Source organism: Sander lucioperca, chromosome 3 (assembly GCF_008315115.2).
Source record: "Sander lucioperca isolate FBNREF2018 chromosome 3, SLUC_FBN_1.2, whole genome shotgun sequence".
Classification (NCBI taxonomy): domain Eukaryota; kingdom Metazoa; phylum Chordata; class Actinopteri; order Perciformes; family Percidae; genus Sander; species Sander lucioperca.
The window spans coordinates 38,364,528-38,390,111 of NC_050175.1; the positions used below are offsets into that span (position 1 = coordinate 38,364,528).

A 25,584-nucleotide genomic window follows, 5' to 3' on the forward strand; every position below is an offset into this window, starting at 1 on the left:
CTGTGCTAGCAGCTAGTCTAGGCTATCGTTACCTGCGCTGTGTTCCAAGCAACCTACGTGCAGGCAGCCAGCACAGGACGGCCTATTTAATTGTGAACATGATTATGTATTAATAAAAATCTATTCAAATTGGAATGTGACTAGAACCTTCACACTGCTATACTTGATGACCGTTTTATGAAAGCAATAGCTCCCCCCAGTCGGTGATATGTTTTGACGATTTATCGCAGTAAGGGGGTTATCGTCCCTAATGTCATCAACATTATGCAAATATGAACCTCATTATGTGAAGGCTTCTGGTTGCTTTAACAAACGTTGAATTGCCATCACATCTTAAATGGGATTAGGAGTCTGGGGATATTTTGATTCTTCCACAAGTCAGTTGATGGACTTTCAAAACCATCTGAGAGAGATTTCTCTGCTAATGTCATTTCTGGGAGTTGGGAGAGGTTCAAAAATTCAGCCGGGCTGCAGAACGCTCAAAAGATTAGACTGGAATGGGTTCAGAAGAGGAGGCAGAGTCACCGGGACTATAAAAGAATATTTTGAGGACTTCTCAAGGCCATTGCATGACAAAATAAATTCAGAAAGGTAGCTACAGAATTACATTCTTTGTAATAACGTTTTGTTGCATACATGTAGGCTGTATTGTGCTTTAGAGATGGAGCATTTGATACCATTGAATGGAATATATATTTCAGTTACAGATCCTCTTTACCCGCTTGTTCACATGCACGGTCACGGGGGCTGGAGCTTATCACATCAGACACTGAAAGCAGGCGGACGCTGTGGATATGCTGCCAGTCCATCACAGAGCTAACGCAGATAGACACTCACGCACACTCTTGGGGCGGTTTAAGGTCTCCGTTACACTTGAGTGGCTTTTTTTTAGGCAGTAGGAAAAGGCTAGAGCACTTCAGCTGAACCCTGCTCCCTCCACCGTTCTGGCCCACAACAATCCTCCAGTCCTACAAATATTTTTGATCACTGCAGTCTGGCATGTTGTAATATAAGTCTCATGAATCCAACAAACTAAATGACAATATACTCCACGTGTTCCAAATTCAAGGCCCGCGGGCTGAATCCGGCCCCTCCCAAATTTTGATCTGGCCTGCTTATCCATTTAGGTTCACAATACGTTTTGGCCCGCCAAGTTGAGAACAACGAGAAACTGTTTTTCAAACTGCGATTACGTGACACTCAAAGCAGATTTTGGCAGATTTACCGACTTTGAGACTCAGAAATTCCCTCAGAAGTGGAGAGTTTTCATATTCAGGCTGTGTGCACTGTAATTTCCATTTTTATGGATGAAATAAACTTGATTTTGACTTTGAGTCAGCTGTGTGGGAGCCTGCTTTTAAAAATGTAATCTTTGTTTTGCTTGATTTGCTAAATTCTATCATAGCTAAGGACCTTTTTTTTGCTGACTTTTGTAGGGCTTTATGTCGACAGAAATGCAAAAAAAGTCGAAAAAAAACCCAAAAATGTTAGAAAAGGAAACCATTTCTTAAAAAGCAACGAAAAAGTCGAAAAAAAGCAACAAAAATGACGACAAATGTCAAAAAAGAGCCATGCAGTAATACAAATATTAATATAAAAATATAATATAATATAAAAATGTAAATTTTTGATGAAATAAATGTCAATAAACTAGAAATGTCTGGCCCAGTGTGGCCCTTAGTGTAGTTGAGTTTGACAGCCTTGATATACTGTACACCTGTACACTTGTCATTGCCTTCCAAAATGAGCTTATTTTGATGGGACGCCCCTCCAGGCTGGACTCCTTTCAAAACCCCCACAGAAATGATTCATGTGACCGTTTGCTGTTCATTATTGGATTTATTGATCAGTCTCAAAATCTCAAGTAGGATTTTGACAGCGAGTCTTTTTTGTAAACCTGTCCTTTGCGGCATCATTCTCTCAGTTGATTAGGAGGGTTTTTGTTATTTGTTGCTGCTTTTGTTTTTATTTAGTTTCCTGTGTTCACGTTACGAGCCAGGCAGAGTAGCAACATGCCAGATACTGGTGATAGATAGAAAACAGTTGACATTAGAGCCCGACAGATAAAGGGTTTTTAAGGCCGATATCGATACAAATATTTGGTGATTTAAAAATCTGATATTCCAATATATATTAAAAAAAAAATCAAAACTTTGAAAATCTATTAGCCGTGTTGGCTGGTGATCAATAAAGCCCTGGCTGAGTCATATTAGGATTTTATTATTCATCAATAAATCGTGCAATGTATAACAATCTCAAAATTACATCTTCAAATGTCTTGTTTTATCCGACCAACAGTCAAAAACCAAAATATATTCAATGTACAATGATATAAAACAAATACAAATCAGACTGAAACCAGGGAATATTATTATTATTATTTTTCCATTTAATATTATTTTTCCATGAATCATTTTAGCACCACACTGGTGAACTATATTGAAGGTGGTTTCATGCGTGTAGAGTAAGAGGAGGACATGAGCGACAGATGGGAGGGTCTCCTGTGTCCTTAGTGTTACATGAGCTGTGGCAAACAAGGTCTGCGGACAGCTCCTTCGGACACATTGCACTCTTAACAAAACAGGCATGCAGCCATCGACCATGTCCATATGTGAGCTGCAGAGTTTTCAGAAAAACAAACGCACACACAAACACCTGGTGCAGTGAGTGGCAGCCTGAGCCGAGCCATGTTATCTAATCTATTCAGTGCTGCCGAATGAGCAGCGAGCAGCGATTCGTCTGCCTCATTGCCCCCTCAGGCGCTCTGACACGGTCACAGTTTGAGTCTGGAACCTGAAGCCTCTCTATTTCGATCTTAAACAGGTTCAACTCAGATTAATGAGTAGGCTGGTGCTTAGAGCTCCGAGATAATTGCGATTAACAATATACTTGTCTCTTTCAGTCAAATTAAAAAAAGATTTATTAAAGTGCTCATATTATGCTCATTTTCAGGTTCATAATTTTTAGAGGTTATATCAGAATAGGTTTACATGGTTTAATTTTAACCATATTTTTGTTGTACTGCACATTGCTGCAGCTCCTCTTTTCAACCTGTGTGTTGAGCTCTCTGTTTTAGCTACAGAGTGAGACCTCTCACTTCTGTTCTATCTTTGTTGGGAGTCACACATGCTCAGTACCTAGGTAAGGACTACTAGCCAGTCAGAAGCAGAGTATGAGGGCGTGCCCTGACAGTACCTAGGTAAGGACTACTAGCCAGTCAGAAGCAGAGTATGAGGGCGTGCCCTGACAGTAGCTAGGTAAGGACTACTAGCCAGTCAGAAGCAGAGTATGAGGGCGTGCCCTGACAGTACCTAGGTAAGGACTACTAGCCAGTCAGAAGCAGAGTATGAGGGCGTGCCCTGACAGTACCTAGGTAAGGACTACTAGCCAGTCAGAAGCAGAGTATGAGGGCGTGCCATGCTAGCAGCTAGGTGAGCATTATAACGTGTGTTCCAAAGTGACCACGTTTGTCTCTGAAGTAAAGGCTGGACTACAATAGAGCTGTTTGGAGCAGTTTGTGAACAGTGTTTTCTGTTGGAGATGGTAAGTCCCTTTGGGGGGGACTTTGGGCTTTTTCACTTTGTAAACCTATAACGTGCAGAAAGAAGATATATAACACAATGATACTGTTATAACACAAACACAAAGCCTATGAAGTAAACAACACCTCTTTATTGTTATAAAACATTTTTTCTGACTGTATCCCCCCCCTTGTTATTTTTGTTGCTTTGAACGTGTTTATGGTCAAGTGCCAACAACTAACAATTGAAGGAATAATAAAATATATATTATAGTCTGTCCAATAATCACTTATATAATTACAATTTGGCATATCTAAACAAAATCAACAATTACCAGTCATACACCTTGAGACCTTGGCTAATGTTGTTAAACAAAGAAACCGCTATTATGTCAAATAAAGGACAATTAGACAATGATGTACTAATTATTACAGGCCTACTGGTGGTATCAGACCAGGTGAATCACGTCCTTTGATTTCAATACAGAAGTGCCAATATTCATGACACCTCATGACAATATTGTAAAAAATAAACCAGACTATTACTCTTTAATTAGTCTGGATCAACAGTACATTTCCAGGATAATGGCCTGACATCCGGCTCAATGTCCCTCATGTTGCCCTCTCTGTGTGTTGCCGTTCTATAAAGTCCGTTCTGTTCGGGAAATAACAACCTTCGAGCTAGCGAGCTACACGCTGAAAATGTCAAGTTTTGAAGAACATTTAGACGGTGCAACAAGTCAGACCTGCTTGGTTCTTTCAGGGAATGATTGTAAAGATTTATAAGAATATGTTTAGGTCATTTCCTCTCTAACTGGTACGTTTTGGGACTGATTGGTGGGCTTGCTGTGGATGAAGTACACACGGAGATACACTGGTAAGAGCTGATGAGGTTTAACCATGTATCAGCTAATTTAAATAGCTCACGTTACTGTATTGTGTCAACAGTTACCTTCATTTAATATTGGATGTGGAGTTTTCTTTCAGCAAAACAAGTTCCTTCCTGAGACTATTTAGCAGAGCCACCGTCGCTGCGTCCAGAGCTTAGCGCCGCCCAAGATGATTGTGATTGGTTTGAAAAAATGCAAACAACCCAGAGTGATTTTTGCTCCTGTCTCAGAATGTATCTGTGGTGTAGCCAGACCTTCCTCCACAGCGCTGCGGAGACAGAGCTGGCAATGCGAGACTACTCTGTAATATATTCATAATATATCACATAACCCATTGGCCCCCTTTGAGGATATCAATTACACACAAATACAGTCTCACAGGTTTAATTAAATGCACCAATTATACTTGTTCTCTCTTTCGACAAATGTCAAGGCCTGGTAATATTTCAGCTGGCTCTGAATGATCCACGTGACTCCTCCGAGGCACAGAGAGGGATTTGGCTGAGAGGGAGAAAGGGTCTCTGGGCCGAACACGCTCCGTCTGCCACTCTAATACTCTCCTCTATCTCTTCCAGTCCCCGAAACCTGTCCCACTGTGTTTAATGTTGTAACTGAATGCACTGTAGGAACATACATGGAGACGCTAATCATTCCAGTTTTTAAGCTGGTCTGAGCGTTTTGAAAGTTTTATAATATATCAACGGAAATACTTTAAATATGAGCACCATGTTTGCTCACTTTTAAAAACTGTTTTATAATGCATGGAGTCGATCGGAGAGGAAGTGAGAATGAAAAGCATCTGATGTTCCTATCTGAAGATCATAAATACTACATTATTTTGAGGAGAAGTCTTGTGGAAGACTTTCCGTGGTTTACGGATGCAGAACATTTGAAACGACATCGGTTTAATTTCCTTTTTGCCGCTTCGTGCAAGGCATGAAATAAATCATTTCGGTCATAATTTCCTAGGATGTCTGTCTTCTTTCGTGCTAGCCTCCTGATAGAAACGTCATCAACACGCTGACTCATTACTCAGACTTTGTGCTGGGGATCTGGCCGGGTAAAGACCGTTTAATGTCCGGACCAACTGATTCAGACATTTGCGTTCCCACATCCAGCTCCTCTGGGTAATGTCTAGATATGGTCAGGGTTGCAGAGCATGCAGTGGTTCCCCTATAATTGTACAAGTAGAGTAAAAACTCCTTCGTTCCGCTTAATTTGCTCATGTAATGTCTACTCTGTCCTATATTTCTTGTCCTGTCTATGCCCCACCTGTCTATACTTTGTATATTGCATTGCACTTTTTTTGCACTTCTGCTTAGATGCAAACTTTTCGTTTGCATTTCGTTGTCTTTGTACTTGTACTCTGCACAATGACAGTAAAGTTGAATCTAAACTAGGATTTGTTTTAGAGATTGCTGCTGCGGTATTGTATACAATTGTATTCTGTATATTGTATGAACTGGACACATTGTTGTACTTTGACGCTACGTTTTTGTATTGTTGTCTTTTCGTAGATCAAGTTTTCCATCTGGGATAAGTCAAGTCAAGTCAGCTTTATTTGTCAATTTCTTCACATATACTAGACATGCAGAGGAATCGAAAGTTCGTTTCTCACCATCCCACGGTGAAGAAGAAAAATGCACAACTGATAAGACAAGACATTTCTACCACAAGAGTAAAAAAAGTGCTCAACAGATAAGGACATTTTTCCTAACATTAAAACAATAAACGGTAACAACAGTGTTTCCCACACATACACTAATGTGTGGCGGTGTGCCTCACTATCAGCACCGGCCGCCGCACACTGCGTTTCGTTATTAATATTTAAAACCCGTTCAGCTGCATTTCCTTTAACTGCTCTCCTCCGTCTCTCTGTCACTTGTGTCTTGCTCACATACACACATACATACATACACACACACACACACACACACACACACACACACACCGCTCCTCCCACCGTGCGGTGTTTGGTGTTTTTAGCCCCCAACGTCGCCTTCCAGGCAGCGGGGCAATGGTTATGTTTCAAGGGTTAAGGTGAGGGTTAGCTGCCTGGAAGGCGACGTTGGAGGCTTAAAACACCATCGAGCCCACCGTGCACACAGCGTCTGTCTCCATAAAGGAGAGAAGACGGCTGGCGAAATTCACTAGTTCACGAAAGGTTGGTATCTATCTCGTGAACACCTTTACACAATCACACATTCACAGTCACTGACCCGACTCTTAGCAAACAAGCGATTGCGCCCGCTTTAGAAAGTTAACTAGTCGCAGGTTTCAAAATGCAGTTGGGTTGTCGAGGTCAAAACACTATATAGCAGCTGTGAATCAAATAAACGTATTATAAATAATGTTATGTCATTTTTTTTACTCTTAGACTGAATGTTTGCTGCTTCAATCCAGATGAGTATTGAAAAGTATTTTCTGCGACTGAAAAAGGCCCGTGTTGAGGATGAGGACCAGCCTGAACCGGAGGTATCAGTCTGAAACAGAGCTCAACAGTCCCACCAGTGGAATTAGTTATGTTATTAATTTGTTTACAATATTGTCAGGCTTCAACCAGTGAAAGACAGGTCAGGGAGAGAGAGAGATAGATAGGCATTGAAGTAGGAGAGGAGGACAGCATCCAACAGCGTGTCCTCCTCAGTTTTTGATACACAGCCCTACAAATCATATATTCTTTTTCTACTGTACGATTTTGCCACAGTTTAGCCCAAACTACACGTTGTACAAATACCACTCTCTTCTTGCTTTCAGACTCCACCCAAATGGGCCTCCGCCTCGCCGAGTTCTCCCCTTCGCCGCCCTGACTCATCAAGATGAATGCTGTCATCCCTCCACCCAGCCCTCCCTCCCTCGCCGTCTTCACACATTGCTCATGTCTCTGTAGATGAGACGGTGTAAAGAGGCCAACACACAGCGGACTTTCTTCAAATTGAGAAGTCTAAATGGAGCGCAATAGGCCAATCCTTCTCGTCTTCTCTCCTCTTTTTATCTGCCCCGTCACTCTCTCTCCCTCGGTAATTTCTTGTCGCTCTCGTGGCGAGTAACTTAACACTTATTTCCCTCAGAAGCAGATGAATGACAATTAATTAACTAAAGGCTTGGTGGGTTCTCATTACTCATTCTCCGTCAGACCGTGCTTGTGTTTTCGAAGGCGTTCACAAGCCGCGTGCACGAGGTCATGACAACAACAGATGCAGCTGTGTGTCCAGAGCTTTACAACGTGTGTGTTGGTTGCACAAGAGACTGGGACTCCAGTGTATGGATATTTCAATGACAGATGGCATTTCATACACAAATGCACATAAGACCCGGAGAGATGTGAAGAGAGGACAGCCTCCCGTTATGAAGTCGAACTCACAGAGAGAGTGGCACTGAAAAGTCTTTTAAGGCAAACCTGGCAAAGATGTTTCCATGAAGAAGTAATGAGAGAGAGAGAGAGAGAGAGAGAGAGAGCGAGAGAGAGAGAGAGAGAGAACAAGAGGGGAGGGAGGACATTTCTCTTGATCTAGATCTTATTGGGAGCTGAATGTTTGCTACCTACCTAACCATCCACTCCAACCTCCTGCACAAACGATTGTACATTTAATATCTTGAATAGTCACCTCGGGCTCTCTTATTTGATAGGGACAAATACAGAATACACAGAGAATTGAACAACAAGTATCCAATGCAATATATCTCTCCAATGTCCGTCCCTGGGGCCACATGTTGTAAACATTCAGGGCTAGCCTAGTCTCGCTTTGCCAGACCTTCCTCCACAGCGCTGCGGAGGAAGGTCTGGCTAGTCCACACAGCATTCTGGGATGGGAGAAAACCGTGCTCTGGTTTATTGGCATTTCTTTTAACAAATCAGAAAACTCAGATTGGACAGATAGTCTAGCTAGCTGTCTGGATTTACCCTGCAGAGATCTGAGGAGCAGTTAACCATAGTCCTCAGAAATCCACCGGAGTTTAGAACGCCAACACAAAGAAAGAGGAAGGTAACAGAAATCCGGTCAAAAATAAGGACATCCGGCGGAATTTCCGGAAGCAACGGGGCAATCCCGGCAGTGGAAGGTCAAGGATATAGACTAGGGCTAGTCATGCATTTACAGCAGCTATTTGCACTAATGTTACCAACAATTTGATAATCGAATGCCTAAAAATCTGTAAACCATTTGCATGTCTATAAAGGGGCAACGTATTCTCATGAACGGGTCCAAATGATATCGTACGAAAATGTATGCACACCAAAACGTATATGATATCGTACAAAACTAGAAAACCGTTAGCTGGTCACGTAACGCAGGCTACAGTGGCTGGCTACGAGCTCCACGACACCGAGCGGCAGTTGCTAGTAGGGTTGCACGATATTGAGAAAATATGATATTGCGAAATCGATATTAATTTTGATATTTTTAAACATATCTAAAATTACAAAAGTTATGGGAAAACACATCAAAATAGATTCATAACAAATTAAACAAGTTTTCTTACAACACAAGGTTTATTTCAACTGGTCCAACATGAATACATATATAAGGACCATGTCTACAGAACAGGACATGTTCTATTGGTTGGACAGTATAAAATATATATATAAAGAGAACAGGACATGTTCTACTGGTTGGACAGTATAAAATAAATAAATAAGGACCATGTCTACAGAACAGGACATGTTCTACTTGTTGGACAGTATAAAATATATAAATAAAGAGAACTTTTCGTTCCGTTTTGTCGTCTCTATCTATTTCTTCACTTACACTGTCACGCTGTTGAAATATGCACACATGTGGTACGCTCCATAGGGTTTGTCACGTAGTGGACCCGTGCGCTGACGTGCACTAACATGTGCACGTGGCACGGTAATTGGCCTATGAAATGATGAGCATTATAGCGTTTCAAGTGGGCTCTGCGCAGCGCTCCACAAAAAACAAAATATTGCATACTTATTGCAACATTTTCAATATAATATTGCACAACGTTTGAGTCGATACTGTCATCATGCACCCCTAGTTGCTAGTTGTTTAAGCTGCCACTACCCCTCAATTTTACTCAGCGCACCTTCTCATTAGTCGACCAATCGAACTTTTAAAACATTTAAGAACTCGTTTTTTGGTATAAAAAAACAACACAAAAACCCCACTGCAGTTCACTACTTTTAAGTGTCTGAAAGAAATGTTAGCGCAGGTGATGATTCACTCAAGTCTTTTAATCTCTACGTCAAACTACAGCAAAAAATACTCTACTGACTACTGACTATCCATCCATCCATCTTCTTCCGCTTATCCGGTAACGGGTCGCGGGGGTAGCAGCTCCAGCAGGGGACCCCAAACTTCCCTTTCCCGAGCCACATTAACCAGCTCCGACTGGGGGATCCCGAGGCGTTCCCAGGCCAGGTTGGAGATATAATCCCTCCACCTAGTCCTGGGTCTTCCCCGAGGCCTCCTCCCAGCTAGACGTGCCTGGAACACCTCCCTAGGGAGGCGCCCAGGGGGCATCCTTACCAGATGCCCGAACCACCTCAACTGGCTCCTTTCGACGCGAAGGAGCAGCGGCTCTACTCCGAGCTCCTCACGGATGACTGAGCTTCTCACCCAATCTCTAAGGGAGACGCCAGCCACCCTCCTGAGGAAACCCATTTCGGCCGCTTGTACCCTGGATCTCGTTCTTTCGGTCATGACCCAGCCTTCATGACCATAGGTGAGGGTAGGAACGAAAACTGACCGGTAGATAGTTCTCTTTTCGTCACAACGGTGCGATAAATTGAGTGTAATACCGCACCCGCTGCGCCGATTCTCCGACCAATCTCCCGCTCCATTGTCCCCTCACTCGTGAACGATACCCCAAGGTACTTGAACTCCTTCACTTGGGGTAAAGACTCATTCCCTACCTGGAGAAGGCACTCCATCGGTTTCCTGCTGGGAACCATGGCCTCCGATTTAGAGGTGCTGATCCTCATCCCAGCCGCTTCACCCTCAGCTGCGAACCGATCCAGTGAGTGCTGAAGGTCACAGGCCGACAATGCCATCAGGACCACATCATCCGCAAAAAGCAGCGATGAGATCCCTAGCTCACCAAACTGCAACCCCTCTCCACCCCGACTACGCCTCGATATCCTGTCCATAAATACTACAAACAGGATTGGTGACAAAGCGCAGCCCTGGCGGAGGCCAACTCTCACCTGAAACGAGTCCGACTTACTGCCGAGAACCCAGACACAGCTCTCGCTTTGGTCGTACAGAGATTGGATGGCCCTGAGAAGGGACCCCCTCACCCCATACTCCCGCAGCACCTCCTACAGTATCTCCCAGGGGACCCGGTCATACGCCTTCTCCAGATCCACAAAGCACATGTAGACCGGTTGGGCATACTCCCAGGCTCCCTCCAGGATCCTTGCGAGATTAAAGATCTGGTCCGTTGTTCCACGACCAGGACGGAATCCGCATTGTTCCTCTTCAACCTGAGGTTCGACTATCGACCGAACCCTCCTTTCCAGCACCTTGGAGTAGACTTTACCGGGGAGGCTGAGAAGTGTGATACCCCTGTAATTGGCACACACCCTCTGGTCCCCCTTTTTGAAAAGGGGAACCACCACCCCGGTCTGCCACTCCTTAGGCACTGTCCCCGACTTCCACGCAATGTTGAAGAGGCGTGTCAACCAAGACAACCCCTCCACACCCAGAGCTTTAAGCATTTTTGGACGGATCTCATCAATCCCTGGGGCTTTGCCACTGTGGAGTTGTTTAACTACCTCAGTAACTTCCACCAGGGAAATTGACGACAATCCCCCATCATCCTCCAGCTCTGCCTCAACCATAGAGGGCGTATTAGTCGGATTTAGGAGTTCCTCAAAGTGCTCCTTCCACCGCCCTATTACCTCCTCAGTTGAGGTCAACAGCGTCCCATCCTTACTGTACACAGCTTGGATGGTTCCCCGCTTCCCCCTCCTGAGGTGGCGAACGGTTTTCCAGAAGCACCTTGGTGCCGACCGAAAGTCCTTCTCCATGTCTTCTCCGAACTTTTCCCACACCCGCTGCTTTGCCTCTTTCACGGCAGAGGCTGCAGCCCTTCGGGCCCTTCGGTACCTTGCAACTGCCTCCGGAGTCCTCTGGGATAACATATCCCGGAAAGACTCCTTCTTCAGTCGGACGGCTTCCCTGACCACCGGTGTCCACCACAGTGTTCGTGGGTTACTGCCCCTTAAGGCACCTAAGACCCTAAGACCACAGCTCCCCGTCGCAGCTTCAGCAATGGAAACTTTGAACATTGTCCACTCGGGTTCAATGCCCCCAGCCTCCACAGGGATGCACGAAAAGCACCGCCGGAGGTGTGAGTTGAAAGTCTGTCGGACAGGGGCCTCCTCCAGACATTCCCAATTTACCCGCACTACCCGTTTGGGCTTACCAGGTCTGTCCAGAGTCTTCCCACACCCTCTGACCCAACTCACCACCAGATGGTGATCAGTTGACAGCTCTGCCCCTCTCTTCACCCGAGTGTCCAAAACATACGGCCTCAGATCAGATGAAACGATTATAAAATCGATCACTGACCTTTGGCCTAGGGTGCTCTGGTACCAAGTACACTTATGAGCATCCCTATGTTCGAACATGGTGTTCGTTATAGACAATCCATGACTAGCACAGAAGTCCAACAACAAACAACCACTCTGGTTTAGATCAGGAAGGCCGTTCCTCCCAATCACGCCTCTCCATGTGTCTCCATCATTTCCCACGTGCGCGTTGAAGTCCCCCAGCAGAACTATGGAGTCCCCTACTGGAGCCCCATACAGGACTCCATTCAAGGTCTCCAAGAAGGCCGAATACTCCGAGCTCTTGTTTGGTGCATACGCACAAACAACAGTCAGAGTTTTCCCCCCCCACAACCCGCAGGCGTAGGGAGGCGACCCTCTCGTCCACCGGGGTAAACTCCAACGTAGCGGCGCTCAGCCGGGGGCTTGTGAGTATCCCCACACCCGCCCGGCACCTCACACCCTGGGCAACTCCGGAGAAGAAAAGAGTCCAACCCCTATCCAGGAGTATGGTTCCAGAACCGAGACTGTGCGTAGAGGTAAGCCCCACCAGATCCAACTGGTAGCGCTCCACCTCCCGCACCAGTTCCGGCTCCTTCCCCCACAGAGAGGTGACGTTCCACGTCCCCAGAGCCAGCGTCTGCTGCCCGGGTCTGGTCCGTCGAGGCCCCTGACCTTCACTGCCACCCATGTGGCAGCGCACCCGACCCCAGCGGTTCCTCCCACAGGTGGTGGGCCCATGGGTTGGAGAGAGAGGTGCCACGTAGCTTTTTCGGGCTGTGCCCGGCCGGGCTCCGTGGCAAACCCGGCCACCAGGCGCTCGCTGACGGGCCCTCCATCTGGGCCTGGCTCCAGACGGGGGCCCCGGGCTTCCTCCGGGCAGGGTCACTCCATCTCTACCTCGTTTTTTCATAGGGTTTTTGAACCATTCTTTGTCTGGCCCCTCCCCTGAGACCACTTTGCCTTGGGAGACCCTACCAGGAGCACAAAGCTCCAGACAACACAGCCCTCCGGTTCATAGGGACACACAAACCTCTCCACCACGATAAGGTGATGGTTCCAGGAGACTAGTATTTTTATGTTACACACATCATAGCCGGCCATCACTTCAAGAAAGTCAACTAATAACACCTAGTTTTTCCAAAGACAATTTATCAAAGCAGAGTGTTCGTTATTCAGGTGAACTTGTTTTGCTGTAGAAAGGTGTGAAATGTTGTTTAAAAATTTGCCAGACAACAGACTGCCTACCAAGCCAAGTGTGCCACTGCAGAAAACCCCTGTGCCAACAAACGCATTACCTGAAGCTACTCTCTCTCCACGTCTGTGTCAGCAGGACTACTTATTTGTAGGGCTGGGTACCGAATTCAATACCTTTTAGGCACCGACCGAATTGCCTCTGAAGTATCGAGTATTGAAAAATGCCTCGTCATTCAATACCCAATTTCAATACCTAAGGAGTAAATCTCATCAGCGTTAGTGAGCCAATAAGCACGCAGCATGCTTCTACCAAGATCTAATAATGTTTGTGACGTTACACGTCGTAGAGGAACAGCTAGTTACACAGAGAGCTCACATAGTAGGAGCTGAAAAATAAATAATAAAAAATAAAGATTTGTGCCCGAATGTGTAATGTTGTAATTTCTTTTTGTTTAATAAAATTGGTATCGAAAAAAAGTACCGTTTAGGGACTGGTATCGAACTGAAGGGGTTGTTATCGGTATAAAAAGGTTTTGAACGATACCCAGTCCTACTTATTTGAAATGAACAGAAACACACATTTGCATCTAATTTCATGTTGTTGATTATTGATTCAACAACCTTCAGACTGAATTGAACAACATGAATGTAACTGCCGCGCTTACATTTCGAAGCATTTTATTTGTCCACTGACAGAAAGCTGAAAACATGTCCTTATTCAGCAACACTCTCCATACAATCACCTCCATACAGTAAAGTTAAGGTCTCAGTAGGCTTCAAACAAAGTGCTTGTCCAGTCATCCAACCAGCTTCTGAAAGCCTCTTACCAACATCAGAATTGTTGAAGGGGGTTTGCCTCCTACATTTTTTGTACCTTCCCAATTAGACATTCTGACAACCAAGCCTACTTTACACCGGAGGTGGAGTTTGAACTAGGGATGCTGATTTAGATTATTATTTCTGACCAATAGCTGACCATTGTTAACCAGTCATTTTTACAGATCTGTGGATTGAATCAGCTAGTTTAAGTGATTAGTCGACAAAATCGTATGAGTGTCAACTAAGAATTTCTCGTAGCCTGGAAATCCAGACCCAAATCAGAAAGATTAAGGGTCTGGCATTGAGTAATGGAAATTGCCCAACTTGAGTGGCAGCACCAAGCATGCATTTGAAAATCTCACTGCACGCAATTGGATAACACTATATGACCAATCACAACAATACACGTGGTGATGTATCCAGAGCCCCCTACGCTTAAATACCAGGGGAGCTAAGCGTCATCTGTTTAGCTCGCCTCTGGCCCGCCTATATCAGATACACCGATGTGATTGGTGCAGCACGGCTACAAGGGCATAGTTAATGAGCATCATTACTCAATGTCAGAGTGACTCACTGAGCAAATTCAAATTGTGCTCTCATGAGAACTCTGGATTTCCAGGGTAAACTTCTCAAGGATAGGGATGGGAACCAAAACATCTGAGAAATGAGGCGTGAAAGCACTTTGGATACGACACTAGATGGAAAAACCTAACGTGGTTTGGAATTAGGCATTTTTTAAAAAAAAAAAACTCTATTTTGGGTAACTGCTGGCTTATTGTAGATGGAGGATCAAAAGCGAGGGGAATTATTTCTACTTCAGCCGGCTTAGTGTGGATGTGGCTTCAGTAGGATGTTTACTGACAACATACTGCTTCCTGGCTTTGGAGACTGCAACTTAATGAGATTCTTGAGCCATTGTCCCTGCAATCATGAAGCTCTTCTTTAACCTTTCTGTGAAAAGCAGTCATAACACATACACAATAATTGTTATTGGCACCTCGAGCCACAGACAATAGCCCACTCTGGCGTCTTCCCCCTCCCCTTTAACGATGCTGAGGCGCACAGCAAACAGATGAAAAAAGAGGCTTCAATAACGATCAAAGTGATAAAAACCTTTCTTCTCTTGTGTGTGAGCTTGAGCGCTCCTCAGAGCCTCCATTCGGCCACATCTCACCGCAGATAAGACACACATCTGCGTCTCGGATCGCACTCCACAATGGCATTGGTCACAAAACCCACACTTGGTCTCCATTACACAAATGTCACAGCTCATCCCTCTGCAACCCTAAAGGCTTCTCCAAGTGGAGGTCTGCAGTGTTGTTTGTCTTATCAATTCCAGAGCAGCGATTGGGTGAAACAGAAGAAAATGTGCTTTATTTGTGTGCTGTATTAGCAGGGCATCACCTAATAAACTCAGTGTCTTCTGTTGTTCCCTCCCAGTCCCTTTTTCCCGCTCCCGTCTACTTTTCCGTGTGAAATTGCTTTTCGTCTCCTTCTTGATGGGAGAAGAGGCACAATCTATTCTGTGACTTAAATGGCAGAAAGGAAAGCAGTCCCTTAAATGAAAGCAATCATCAAGCCTCATCTCTATGGCTGTTTGGTGCGTAGAAAAGCTGCCTGCAAATCTGTTAACCGGCCGTCCCAGTTATATTCGAGGATGCGGCAGAAGGCGTTGAGAGACGAAAAGAGTGCATGTACTGCCAATGAAAACAGAAATTACATCTGCAGAGGAATCACTGATAACATTTATAATTTGTTTCATTGGGGGGTGGGGGGATCAGCCAATCGCTCATATTGGATGAAATGATTGACTATTGTGCGTTAGACAAAGTTCCACATTTCTGCCTCAAGACTGTCACAGATTTGGAGCAACATTTGAATAGAAAATGATCTTTTTCTTTGCCACTACGATTGAAACACTTGAGGAAAAACATGTTGTCGTCTCCATGATTACCACATTCATCCAAAAGTGTCATCTCCAATCTGTCTGTCATACTGTAAACAATCTAGCCTGACATGGTCATACCCCGACCTCGAATGTTGTGGGTGGGGCTAAGTTCGGCTGGCATCCAGGCTATAAACAATCAGTATTACAAACTAATCAGTAACTGTGTATGAATTCTTTATGGTCTGGAAGAGTCATTTCCACTGAGTCTTGTTTTTCCTATCCTTCCAAAGAAGCACTTTATGGTTTTCTTTTGTAGATCTACATTGACAAAATAGCTTGTTAACAAGCATAGTAATTTGAGTTTGGTTTCAATTCAAACCTGATAAGTGTAGAGGGTGTGATTTAAATGTTGTTTCATATTTATTCTCATTATCTGCCCAAGATCTTCCTTGTTGTCAGTGTTTTGGTTCATTTTGCAAAAAAAAAAATGGAGATCAATGAAACAAATGTTACTTAGCCTGCCTCTCTTAGTTATGCTATTATAACTCCAGAATGCTGCTGGGGAAGTTCCCACAAGGACACAATGAGCTGCTCCCTCTTCTCTCTTTTCACTTGTCTCCTTTTGTGTGCATCTTAGTCCCAGAAATGCCTGTTACTAACCTAGCTCTGGGGAGTTTTCTCCCCGGAGTCCCTATGCTTCTTCTTCACCCAGAATATCGCCTTGGAATTGGGTGGCACCTACACCGGGGTCCTGGGTGCAGCTGTCGCTATGGACTTACTACACCCTGCTACGCTCTGCGATTCCCCGCAGTGTCCGACTGCGTCCTGCTGCATCTAACCACAGGCTGCTGTGCCACACTACACCCCATAACGCCCTGCTGTGCCCTACTATGACATGAACTACTACGACTACCACTGTGGTCACTGTTCCACTATCTTTATCGTGACTATTATTGCCACCATTCATCACACCCCCAACCGGTGCCGTCAGACACCGCCTACCAAGAGTCTGGGTCTGTCCGAGGTTTCTTCCTAACAAAAAAGGGAGTTTTTCCTCGCCACTGTCGCAATAGCTACTGCTAATGCTTGCTCTTGAGGCAACCACTGTAATAGTTGGGGCTTCGTAAACTACAGAGTGTGGTCTAGACCTACTCTATCTGTAAAGTGTCTCGAGATAACTCTTGTTATGATTTGATACTATAAATATTAATACTGCGGATTAATCCACATTTGGTGCTCTAGCGAGTATCTGGGGCAGAAGGACGGTGTGTGTAAACTACTACATCTTTTAAAGGTATTTGTTTAAATCAATCTAAAGACAATTCATGAGAACTGGTTTAGTTTGTGTTGTATCTTATAATATTTACATGTGAAAACAATGTCTGTTCCCTCCGCTTCTCCACACAAAGCCGCATCACTCAAATTGCACACCTCTCGCTCTAAAAAAAAAGAAAAAAGTTGCGTTGAGTTTTAATTTTAGATTGAACTCTAGCCTTGCATGATGAATAGTATACCTGTATGACTTTATTTAATGAACTCCATTATTGAGCTCGCAGCAACAGCCGATTTTTGACAGAAAATAGTGTGGGTGCGCCATACACAAATGCATTCTGGTTCAGGCTCGGGCATGCTTTGAATTCATGGTATCTGAGGAGGGAAACATCATTGTTTTCCAAAAGCTCCCAGTTTTCAGATTTATCCACCCCAAAGAGTTTTTTCAGCTGAAAGTGCTTTTTGGTAAGCAAATGCCAGCCTTGGTTTGGAAGAAAGGCCCTTCTGTTCAGACCTTTATTGTCCACGAGGGGAAAATTTGATTTGCAGTAGAGGGCAAAACAAAAACCATGAACGCAACATGCCAGAGATATATCACAACAAACCAAATATCTGTATTTTTCCGTACGGTACGGATCCCTGGAGGATTCAGGGGAAATTCTGCTACACATATTGCAGTATGCTTGTTATTGTACGGATCTAAAAAATCCAAAAGTAATCAGTTACATGTGTGGATGTCAGCTGTCAGTGACATTAAAAACATGCAGGGAAAAGGATGCACTTAAATTAAACATGAATTGATCTGAAATCAGAGGAGAAGCTCTGAGGTGGACTGACTGAGATGTGGTTAAGAATTTGTTTTGTCCCTTCTCTCCTTCCCTCTTCATTTGTCTTACAGGTTTTGCTGTTGTTTCTGTATTATTATTACATTTTCTTTCCTTGACTTGCTTTGATTATTGTGATTGTGTTTCTTCAATGAAATGGTCCAAAAAAGGCACAAAAAGACCCTCTCCTCTCCTCACATTAGCTTGAATAATAAGAGCAGCGGTGGAGTAATGAGTCCTTCTGGCTGAGAGATCAAACGGGAGCCGCCATCGTCCCAAGAGAGTGTGTACTTGTGTGTGCATTTACGTGTGTTTGTTCTATACAAATGAGTAGGAGCTAGGAGTGAAAATGGATGGCGAGAGGAAAGATGTGTGTGTGCCGAGTACTGTATAAGCACCTCCAGCCTCTCCCCTTGGTTGCTAGAAACTGCAGCTTATTAGGGCTAATGGGCTTCTTTAAGGACCCTCCGCTCATTATCTGGACACTTTCAGCACTCTCAGCTCTTGCAGGGTCTGATTAACCAAAGTCTTGCATTGCCAACTCTGTCTCCATAGCGCTGTGGAGTAAGGTCTGCCTACACCACAGATCAGGCTGTTCTCATGAACCATGCATACATACAGCTAAGAAAAGTAACGCACTGGAATTCGTAAGCATTCAACGTATTTTTCGCTGTATGGACCACAATGACTGCTGATCAGTGGTGTATTCCGATCTTTAAATTTGTAAAAGTACTAATACCACACTGTACAAATACTCTGCTACAAGTAAAAGTCCTGCATTGAAAATGTTACTTAAAAGGAACACGACGACCTACTGGGCAGTCCTTCCAGAAAAATATAGTTTTTTTGTGATTGTTGCGGGCAAAAATTATGCGGCATGTTTTCTTAAAAAATGCAATGGAATATGCGGGATATTTATGCAATTTTATGCACAAAAATTGCGGGAACTTGCAAAAATTGCGGGAACTTCCAAAAACTGTGGTTTCATCGTGGCTTCATCGCGGGGTTTGCAGCTTTTCGATGATGTTCACGTCGCGTAATTATGTCACTTCATAACGTTCCCATGGCAACAGGGGAAAATGGCTGCTCTTGTGTGAAGTAAACGCAACATTTTTCAACTTTCTGCTAAGATATATGTGACTTTTTTGCAACGAAAATGCGGGGATTATGAAATCATGCAAGCCCCGCATATTTTGCACGGAAACCTGCAATTTATGAGGCAGCAGTAGCGATATAAGCCTACAACTGGCAGTCGATCCTTATAGTTTGGGCTGAAAGTGAACAAGGGGTGCGTTCCATTTCAATCCCCCGCCCACTTTCCCTCTGCTCTCCAAGTGGCCACAGTGTGACGTATGCTGTTACGTCATACCAAGGGCTGAGGGGAAGTGAAGGAGGGCATGTTGAAACACTAATGAAACACAGCTTCTGACTATGGAGAAGTAGCTCAAACATCCACACTGAAAAAACATCTGAACTGTCCCTTTAAGATAAAACTTATCAGCTGCCTGACAAAGCTCCACACCTTACATTACATCACCTGAGACAGACCAGGTAAACCAGTTTGTTCCTGTTGAGTTGTCAGTGAGAAGAGACGCACCGACAGACAGACGGTAAGATTTACCTTTTATTGTAAAACTTTAACTTCCACTGAGGGAGTATAGTTACAGAAAGAAGCACTAAAGTACTGAAGAAGTGAAATACTTTAAAGGTCCCATGACATGGTGCTCTTTGGATGCTTTTATATAGACCTTAGTGGTCCCCTAATACTGTATCTGAAGTCTCTTTTATATAGACCTTAGTGGTCCCCTAATACTGTATCTGAAGTCTCTTTTATATAGACCTTAGTGGTCCCCTAATACTGTATCTGAAGTCTCTTTTATATAGACCTTAGTGGTCCCCTAATACTGTATCTGAAGGCAACTTTCTGCAGCAGGGAGGGACACACAGGAGACGTTTACCTTCTGGGCTTTCTGCCAGAAATCACTTAGGTTTAGACAACAAAACTATTTAGTTTAGTTTAGGAAAAGATAGTGGTATGGGTTAAACTAAATCGTTCTGGCAGACAGCCCTGAAGGCACTTGTCCTGTGTGCGAGGGAGGGAAACACAAATGGCTTCCTGTTTTAACGTACAAAACTAACAAACTAACTAAGCGATGGAGGCAGCGGTAGAGCAGTGACTCCTGTGTTCTGGGAGGTAAAATAACTGTTTTTGTCAAAAGGAGTCTGGTGGCTTTGATCAGTGACGGACTGGCCATCTAGAATTTGGGCAAATGCCAGAAGGACCACTACTGGTAATTTGTTTTTGGTTATTTTGATAAGTTATTTTATGCATGCAGCCACAAATAGTCAAGATTGTACTGTGGCGAGGTGTGTGGAAAGATTCAATCAGAAGGCAGAGTTACTAATTTCCAAGCTAGGTTACTGACAACAATAGTTCCGTTGTGTTGCAAATGCCAGGGCCATTTTTTGAACCCAGTCCGTCACTGCAGCAGTGTGTTATTGTTCAGTCTGTGTCTGAAAAACTATGGTTTTTAACTAGTTCATAACCATTTTTAGAACTGTATTTACTGTATAGGTCTCTCCTGTCTTTCCTGTTCATAATCGTCATTACTACATTTTTGAATGACTTTCTTAAAAAAATGACGTAATTTAGTATTTAGTTTATGTATTGCTTGTATCTGTTGTTTATGTATGACTGCTGGCTGTAAACCAAATTGCCCTCCGGGGATAATAAATATACCTTGAACCAGAAATTGTAGATTCAAAATGGTGCATTCCTACATACAGTTTATTATTGTCTTATAATCTGTGCCGACTGACCGTCACTGTGCTGTTGAAGGAAGCGTACACTTAGCAGTGAATACACTTTATGTCATTCATTTATTCATAAGGAAAACGCACATTCATCAACATTTCTGAAAATGTGCCAGCGTTAGCCGACTGGCTCTTTTCGAACTGCAGTCCTTTGGCGAGATGTTTTAATACCAATGGGGGGGATGTACATCAGTGTGACCCACTTTTACCACATGTAGGCTATATTAATAATTCATGTTCTATATGGTCCTGCCAGTGTGTGTGTGTGTGTGTGTGTGTGTGTGTGTGTGTGTGTGTGTGTGTGTGTGTGTGTGTGTGTGTGTGTGTGTGTGCTGTACGTGTGTGTGTGTGTGTGTGTATGTGTGTTGTACGTTTGTGTGTGTGTGTTGTACTGTGTGTGTGTGTGTGTGTGTGTGTGTGTGTGTGTGCGTGTGTGTTTGTTAGAGTGTGTGTGTATGTGTGTGTGTGTGCTGTACGTGTGTGTGTATGTGTGTTGTACGTTTGTGTGTGTGTGTGTGTGTTGTACTGTGTGTGTGTGTGTGTGTGTGTGTGTGTGTGTGTGTGTGTGTGTGCGTGTGTGTTTGTTAGAGTGTGTGTGTGTGTGTGTGTGTGTGTGTGTGTGTGTGTGTGTGTGGTTGGCTTAACTCTGGGAAAAGATCAATGAGCAGGATGGTTCCCACATTGAGCGAGAGGAAACTGTAGGCCTGTAGGCCAGTGGTTCGTTGTTGGTTTGTTGTGTTCTCTACCAGATGAGTCATAGTTACATTTCTGCACTGTATTCCTTGTTAAAGCAGGATTTTGGGTGTTGTGTGTTCATAAGTAACTAACGGTGTCATGTAAGTTAATAGTTGCACTTTTGATGAAATATTTCTAAGTAAGAGCAGCTTTTTAATTCGATTTCAGTCCTGGTTAATTTGGCGACACCTTTAAATAGTTGTAGGGAATTCAGTTGAAAATAATGTGGAACAACCATTACCATCCTTTAAGGTTCTTGGAAATCTCCACTGGATGACTCGCTTCAAAAGTGTTGAAAATCGTTCCCTCTTTAGCGTTTAGCTTAGCGCAGCGCCATTGCAGCCATAAACAACACTAGCTGTAGCCGCGTCATCCTCCCCCAGCTCCGCCATTGTGTCCAAACACGGCAACGCATTCTCATTGACGGTCTTTACACTTAAATTTAGCCGACAAAATGTTACTTTCAGCCGGATACCGGTGACCATGAGGTGCGGTCATTTCAGGGGCCATTGCTAGTTGAGTTTTGCCAACTAAAAGGTGACTGTGAGCCAGCTACGAGGCCCCGCGAGCCGCCGCCAGATGTCGGTCCTTTCAGGGCCCGTGGCAGTTGAGTTAAGCCGACAAAAAGTGAGCGTCACGCGGCGACGACAGTTACGTTTAGGCACCAAAACCACTAGTCACCTTTAGGAAAAAGAGCATGGTTTGGATTAAAACACTCCCGGGGAACTAACACGCTTTTCAGTTCAGTTCAGTTCAAGTTTATTGTCATATGCATATTAGTACGAAGTACCACAGCAATGAAATACAATGTGCCTTGGCACTCTCTCAGCACCAGTCAATAATAACAATTATAAAAAAAACATAAATAGCATGTTCCTGGGTGAAAGTCTTTTGTTTTAAGGCCCCCCCCCCCGACCTCCTCCCTACGCAGCCCACAGCGCTCTCATACAGCAGCAGTCAATGTGGTGCTGACAGCAATAAATACATGGAATACATACGAATTACAGTGCTTTACTTTTCGTAGTAGCTATGCGTACAAATGGTTCTGACTTGATACGGCTTCATACTCCCACCCGTAGTCTGAGGGTATTAGGTCAGAGGCTATTAGTGGTCCCCCACACTCATTTTAAAACTAGAGGATCGATCATTCCAAGCAGGGCTCCTAGGCTGTGGAATGTCTTGCCTCCCTCTCTGCGTGAATTCTGTCGAATCTTTTAAAAAGCAATTGAAGACTCTGCTATTCAAGCAGGCTTTTAGTTAGTTGAGGGTTTTTTACGGTTGTTTATGTTTTCTATTTGTATTTAAATTTTCTTGTATTTTAATTTGTTGTATTGTATTACATTTTATTGTGAAGCACTTGGCAATTTTTATCTGTGTGCTATACAAATACATTTTACTTACTTACTTACTATGAGAACAGCCTGAATATGGTCATTTCTGGCTCCAAAATACCAAGATGGCGATGGCCATGAATGCAAACTGCTGGCTACAAAACAGCTCGCCATAAACCAATGGGTGACGTCACTGTTGCTACGTCCATTATTACAGTCTATGGGTAGAACCAGTAGGCCCGGTTTCTCTCTGTTTGACTTATTCTCTGCTCTCCTTGGAATTCCTGCCCTCCTCCTCAGTTTTCCTTTGCCAAATGTGCTCACTTGGCTCTCATTTGTTTAATGAAAAACCCCACCGACACACACTCTCAGACCTTCAGTGTTTGTTCCGTGTTCAATTTTTATCTCTAAGCGGTCATATTGTCATCTGCCTAACAGACTTTGCATGCTCACGTCCCTCATTTTAGCAGCCATCTGGGTCCAAACTAAATGAGTCCAATTTAAAAAAGAAAAAGAAAAACTCATCTTCATATTCACAAACTGCTACAATAAGAACGCTCCGTTATCGCACATCCCATGGCAACATTATGAGATAACAGCTATAAAAAAACTATAAACTATAAATCCAAATGCTGACAAATTGAGGATGAAGTTGGCAGCGGCTCAGAAAAATTAGTTAGTGTGTCTTTCCGCTGCTGCTGAGAACAGTGGGGGGACCAGACAAGTGGAGAAAAGTGTCCAATCACTGCCAGGCAGAGCGGTGGGGGGACAATCAATGGAAGTGCATGAGAGAAATGACATGGATGTAAAGGCTGCGAGATGAACAGAAAGAATAAACACTATACTGCACACACACACAAACCTGCAGGCACAAACACACACACACACCCACAGCGACAATCACGAGGTCCCTGAGTGGTTGGATAATGTGGCGTAAAGACCGTGAAAACATGGTGCTGCAACCAAAAGGCTGAGTAAATTCATATTTATTACAATCGCATGAGGTGAGATTCTTATTTCTGCCTCACAAAACAACCCCAAACATCAACATTTCTACCATTCAGAAACTCCGTGTCTGCCAAAAAACCTTCTGGTTCAATTCCTAAAATCGCAGAAAGGCAGATATAACAATCATACATTACTTATTACCATTTCTGTGTTTGGAGTGGGCAAGTCAATTGCTTTATCTACGCATAATATTCAGCACTCATACGGCTTCCTGGAGGGCTTCAGCAGAAGCGCTTTGCAACCTTCTCCGACATGTTTTCATTGTTTTCATCAAACATGAAATTAAACATTGGGCCTCATGTGAGGACCACTTGAACAGACTTGTTCTTTAGTAGCATGTACAAGTGCTTCACCAATTTCATCATATCTAGAATGTTCTCATAGGTACTAAACTCAGTCCGTCTCTCTTCAGTGGGAAAAACCCCTGTTCGAACAATTATAATGGGCCTGATGATGGTCTGGTACCGACACTATGCAAACTATTACATTTATTTTTGAAAGTTAGACAGTGTGCAGGAGTTTCTTTGCAAATCCGAGTCCACATGTACACAGTGTTTTCATAAACAGGGTTTGTCATCTGTGCTCTCAAAAGAAATCCTGTCCACACAAGCACTGTTTTAAGAAAATCTGCGTCAAATGTAAACGCAAAAACACAAAGAAGTGCTGGGCAGCGCCGGCATGTGTGTGTGTGCGCACAAAAACATTTGATTTTCAAGAGAATTTACCATGACAAAAAGTAGTCCAAGTGATCCCTGACCCTTATGGGTTAAAAGTAAATCCATCACGGGTGAGAGGTGCTCTTCATTGAGGTGCTTCGTCTTCTAATCCTAAAGAGTTCGTATGATATCTTACGAAAATGTATGCACGGCAATTCGTATGATATCCTACGAAATTAGGCGACCGCTGGCTGGTCACGTGATGCCAGCTACATGGCACCGTGAACTGTCGGTCCTATCGGCGGCCGTTGCTAGTTGAGTTTAGCCAACAAAAGGTGACTGGGAGCCGGGTACAGGGCACCAGTTTTTTTCAAGGGCTGTGGTAGTTGAGTTTAGCCAACAAAAAATGAGCATTGTGCGGCGACAACAGTTAAGTTTAGGCACTAAAACGACTAGTTAAGTTTATGAAAAAGACAGTGGTTGAGCCTCAGACTCCCAGGGTAGGACCACGCGTCTGTCCCCAGGACACAAACTCCACTCCCAGGCTTGAAAGAGCTGTGTTTTATTTATTTATTTTTAAGTAAATTTTTGGGGCATTTTAGGCCTTTATTTTTACAGGACAGCTGAAGACGTGAAAGGGGAGAGAGAGGGGGAATGACATGCAGCAAAAGCCCGCAGGTCGGAGTCAAACCCGCGGCCGCTGCGTCGAGGAGTAAACCTCTATGTGGGCGCACGCTCAACCAGGTGAGCCACCCAGGTGCCCCGAGCTGTGTTTTATGACCCAAACATCCACGCTGACCTCCTTCCTACGCGGCCCAGAACTGCTGCTGTATAAGACATACAGCAGCAGTCAATGTGGTGCATACAGCAATAAATACGTGGAATAGATACCAATTACAGTGCTTTACTTATCGTAGCTAAATGTACGTATGGTTCATGAGAACAGCCTGTGACAAAAAAGTAATCCTAGTGTGTCAGCTGTGTTATATTTCAGCTCCCATGTTAACAGGTTAGAGCGTGCACACTGCCTGCGTGACACGCACGTCTCAGGCGCGGCTCAAGCCGTGCTGAAAACCCACGCATGCTAGAAACAAGACCGACGCCTATTTTTCAC

General features: G+C 44.0%; 1 protein-coding gene and 1 long non-coding RNA gene across 2 annotated transcripts in view; both read right to left on the reverse strand.

The window, feature by feature from the left end:
• Positions 1-25,584, reverse strand: part of LOC116067198 (SH3 and multiple ankyrin repeat domains protein 2) — a 306,129-nt gene that overhangs the window by 258,187 nt on the left and 22,358 nt on the right. The window lies entirely within an intron of this gene.
• On the reverse strand, positions 16,903-22,343 carry LOC118494747. Its single transcript, XR_004896919.1, has 3 exons — positions 22,259-22,343; positions 19,402-19,406; positions 16,903-16,915 (listed from the first exon to the last, which is right to left on the reverse strand). It is a non-coding gene; the product is annotated as an uncharacterized LOC118494747 (long non-coding RNA).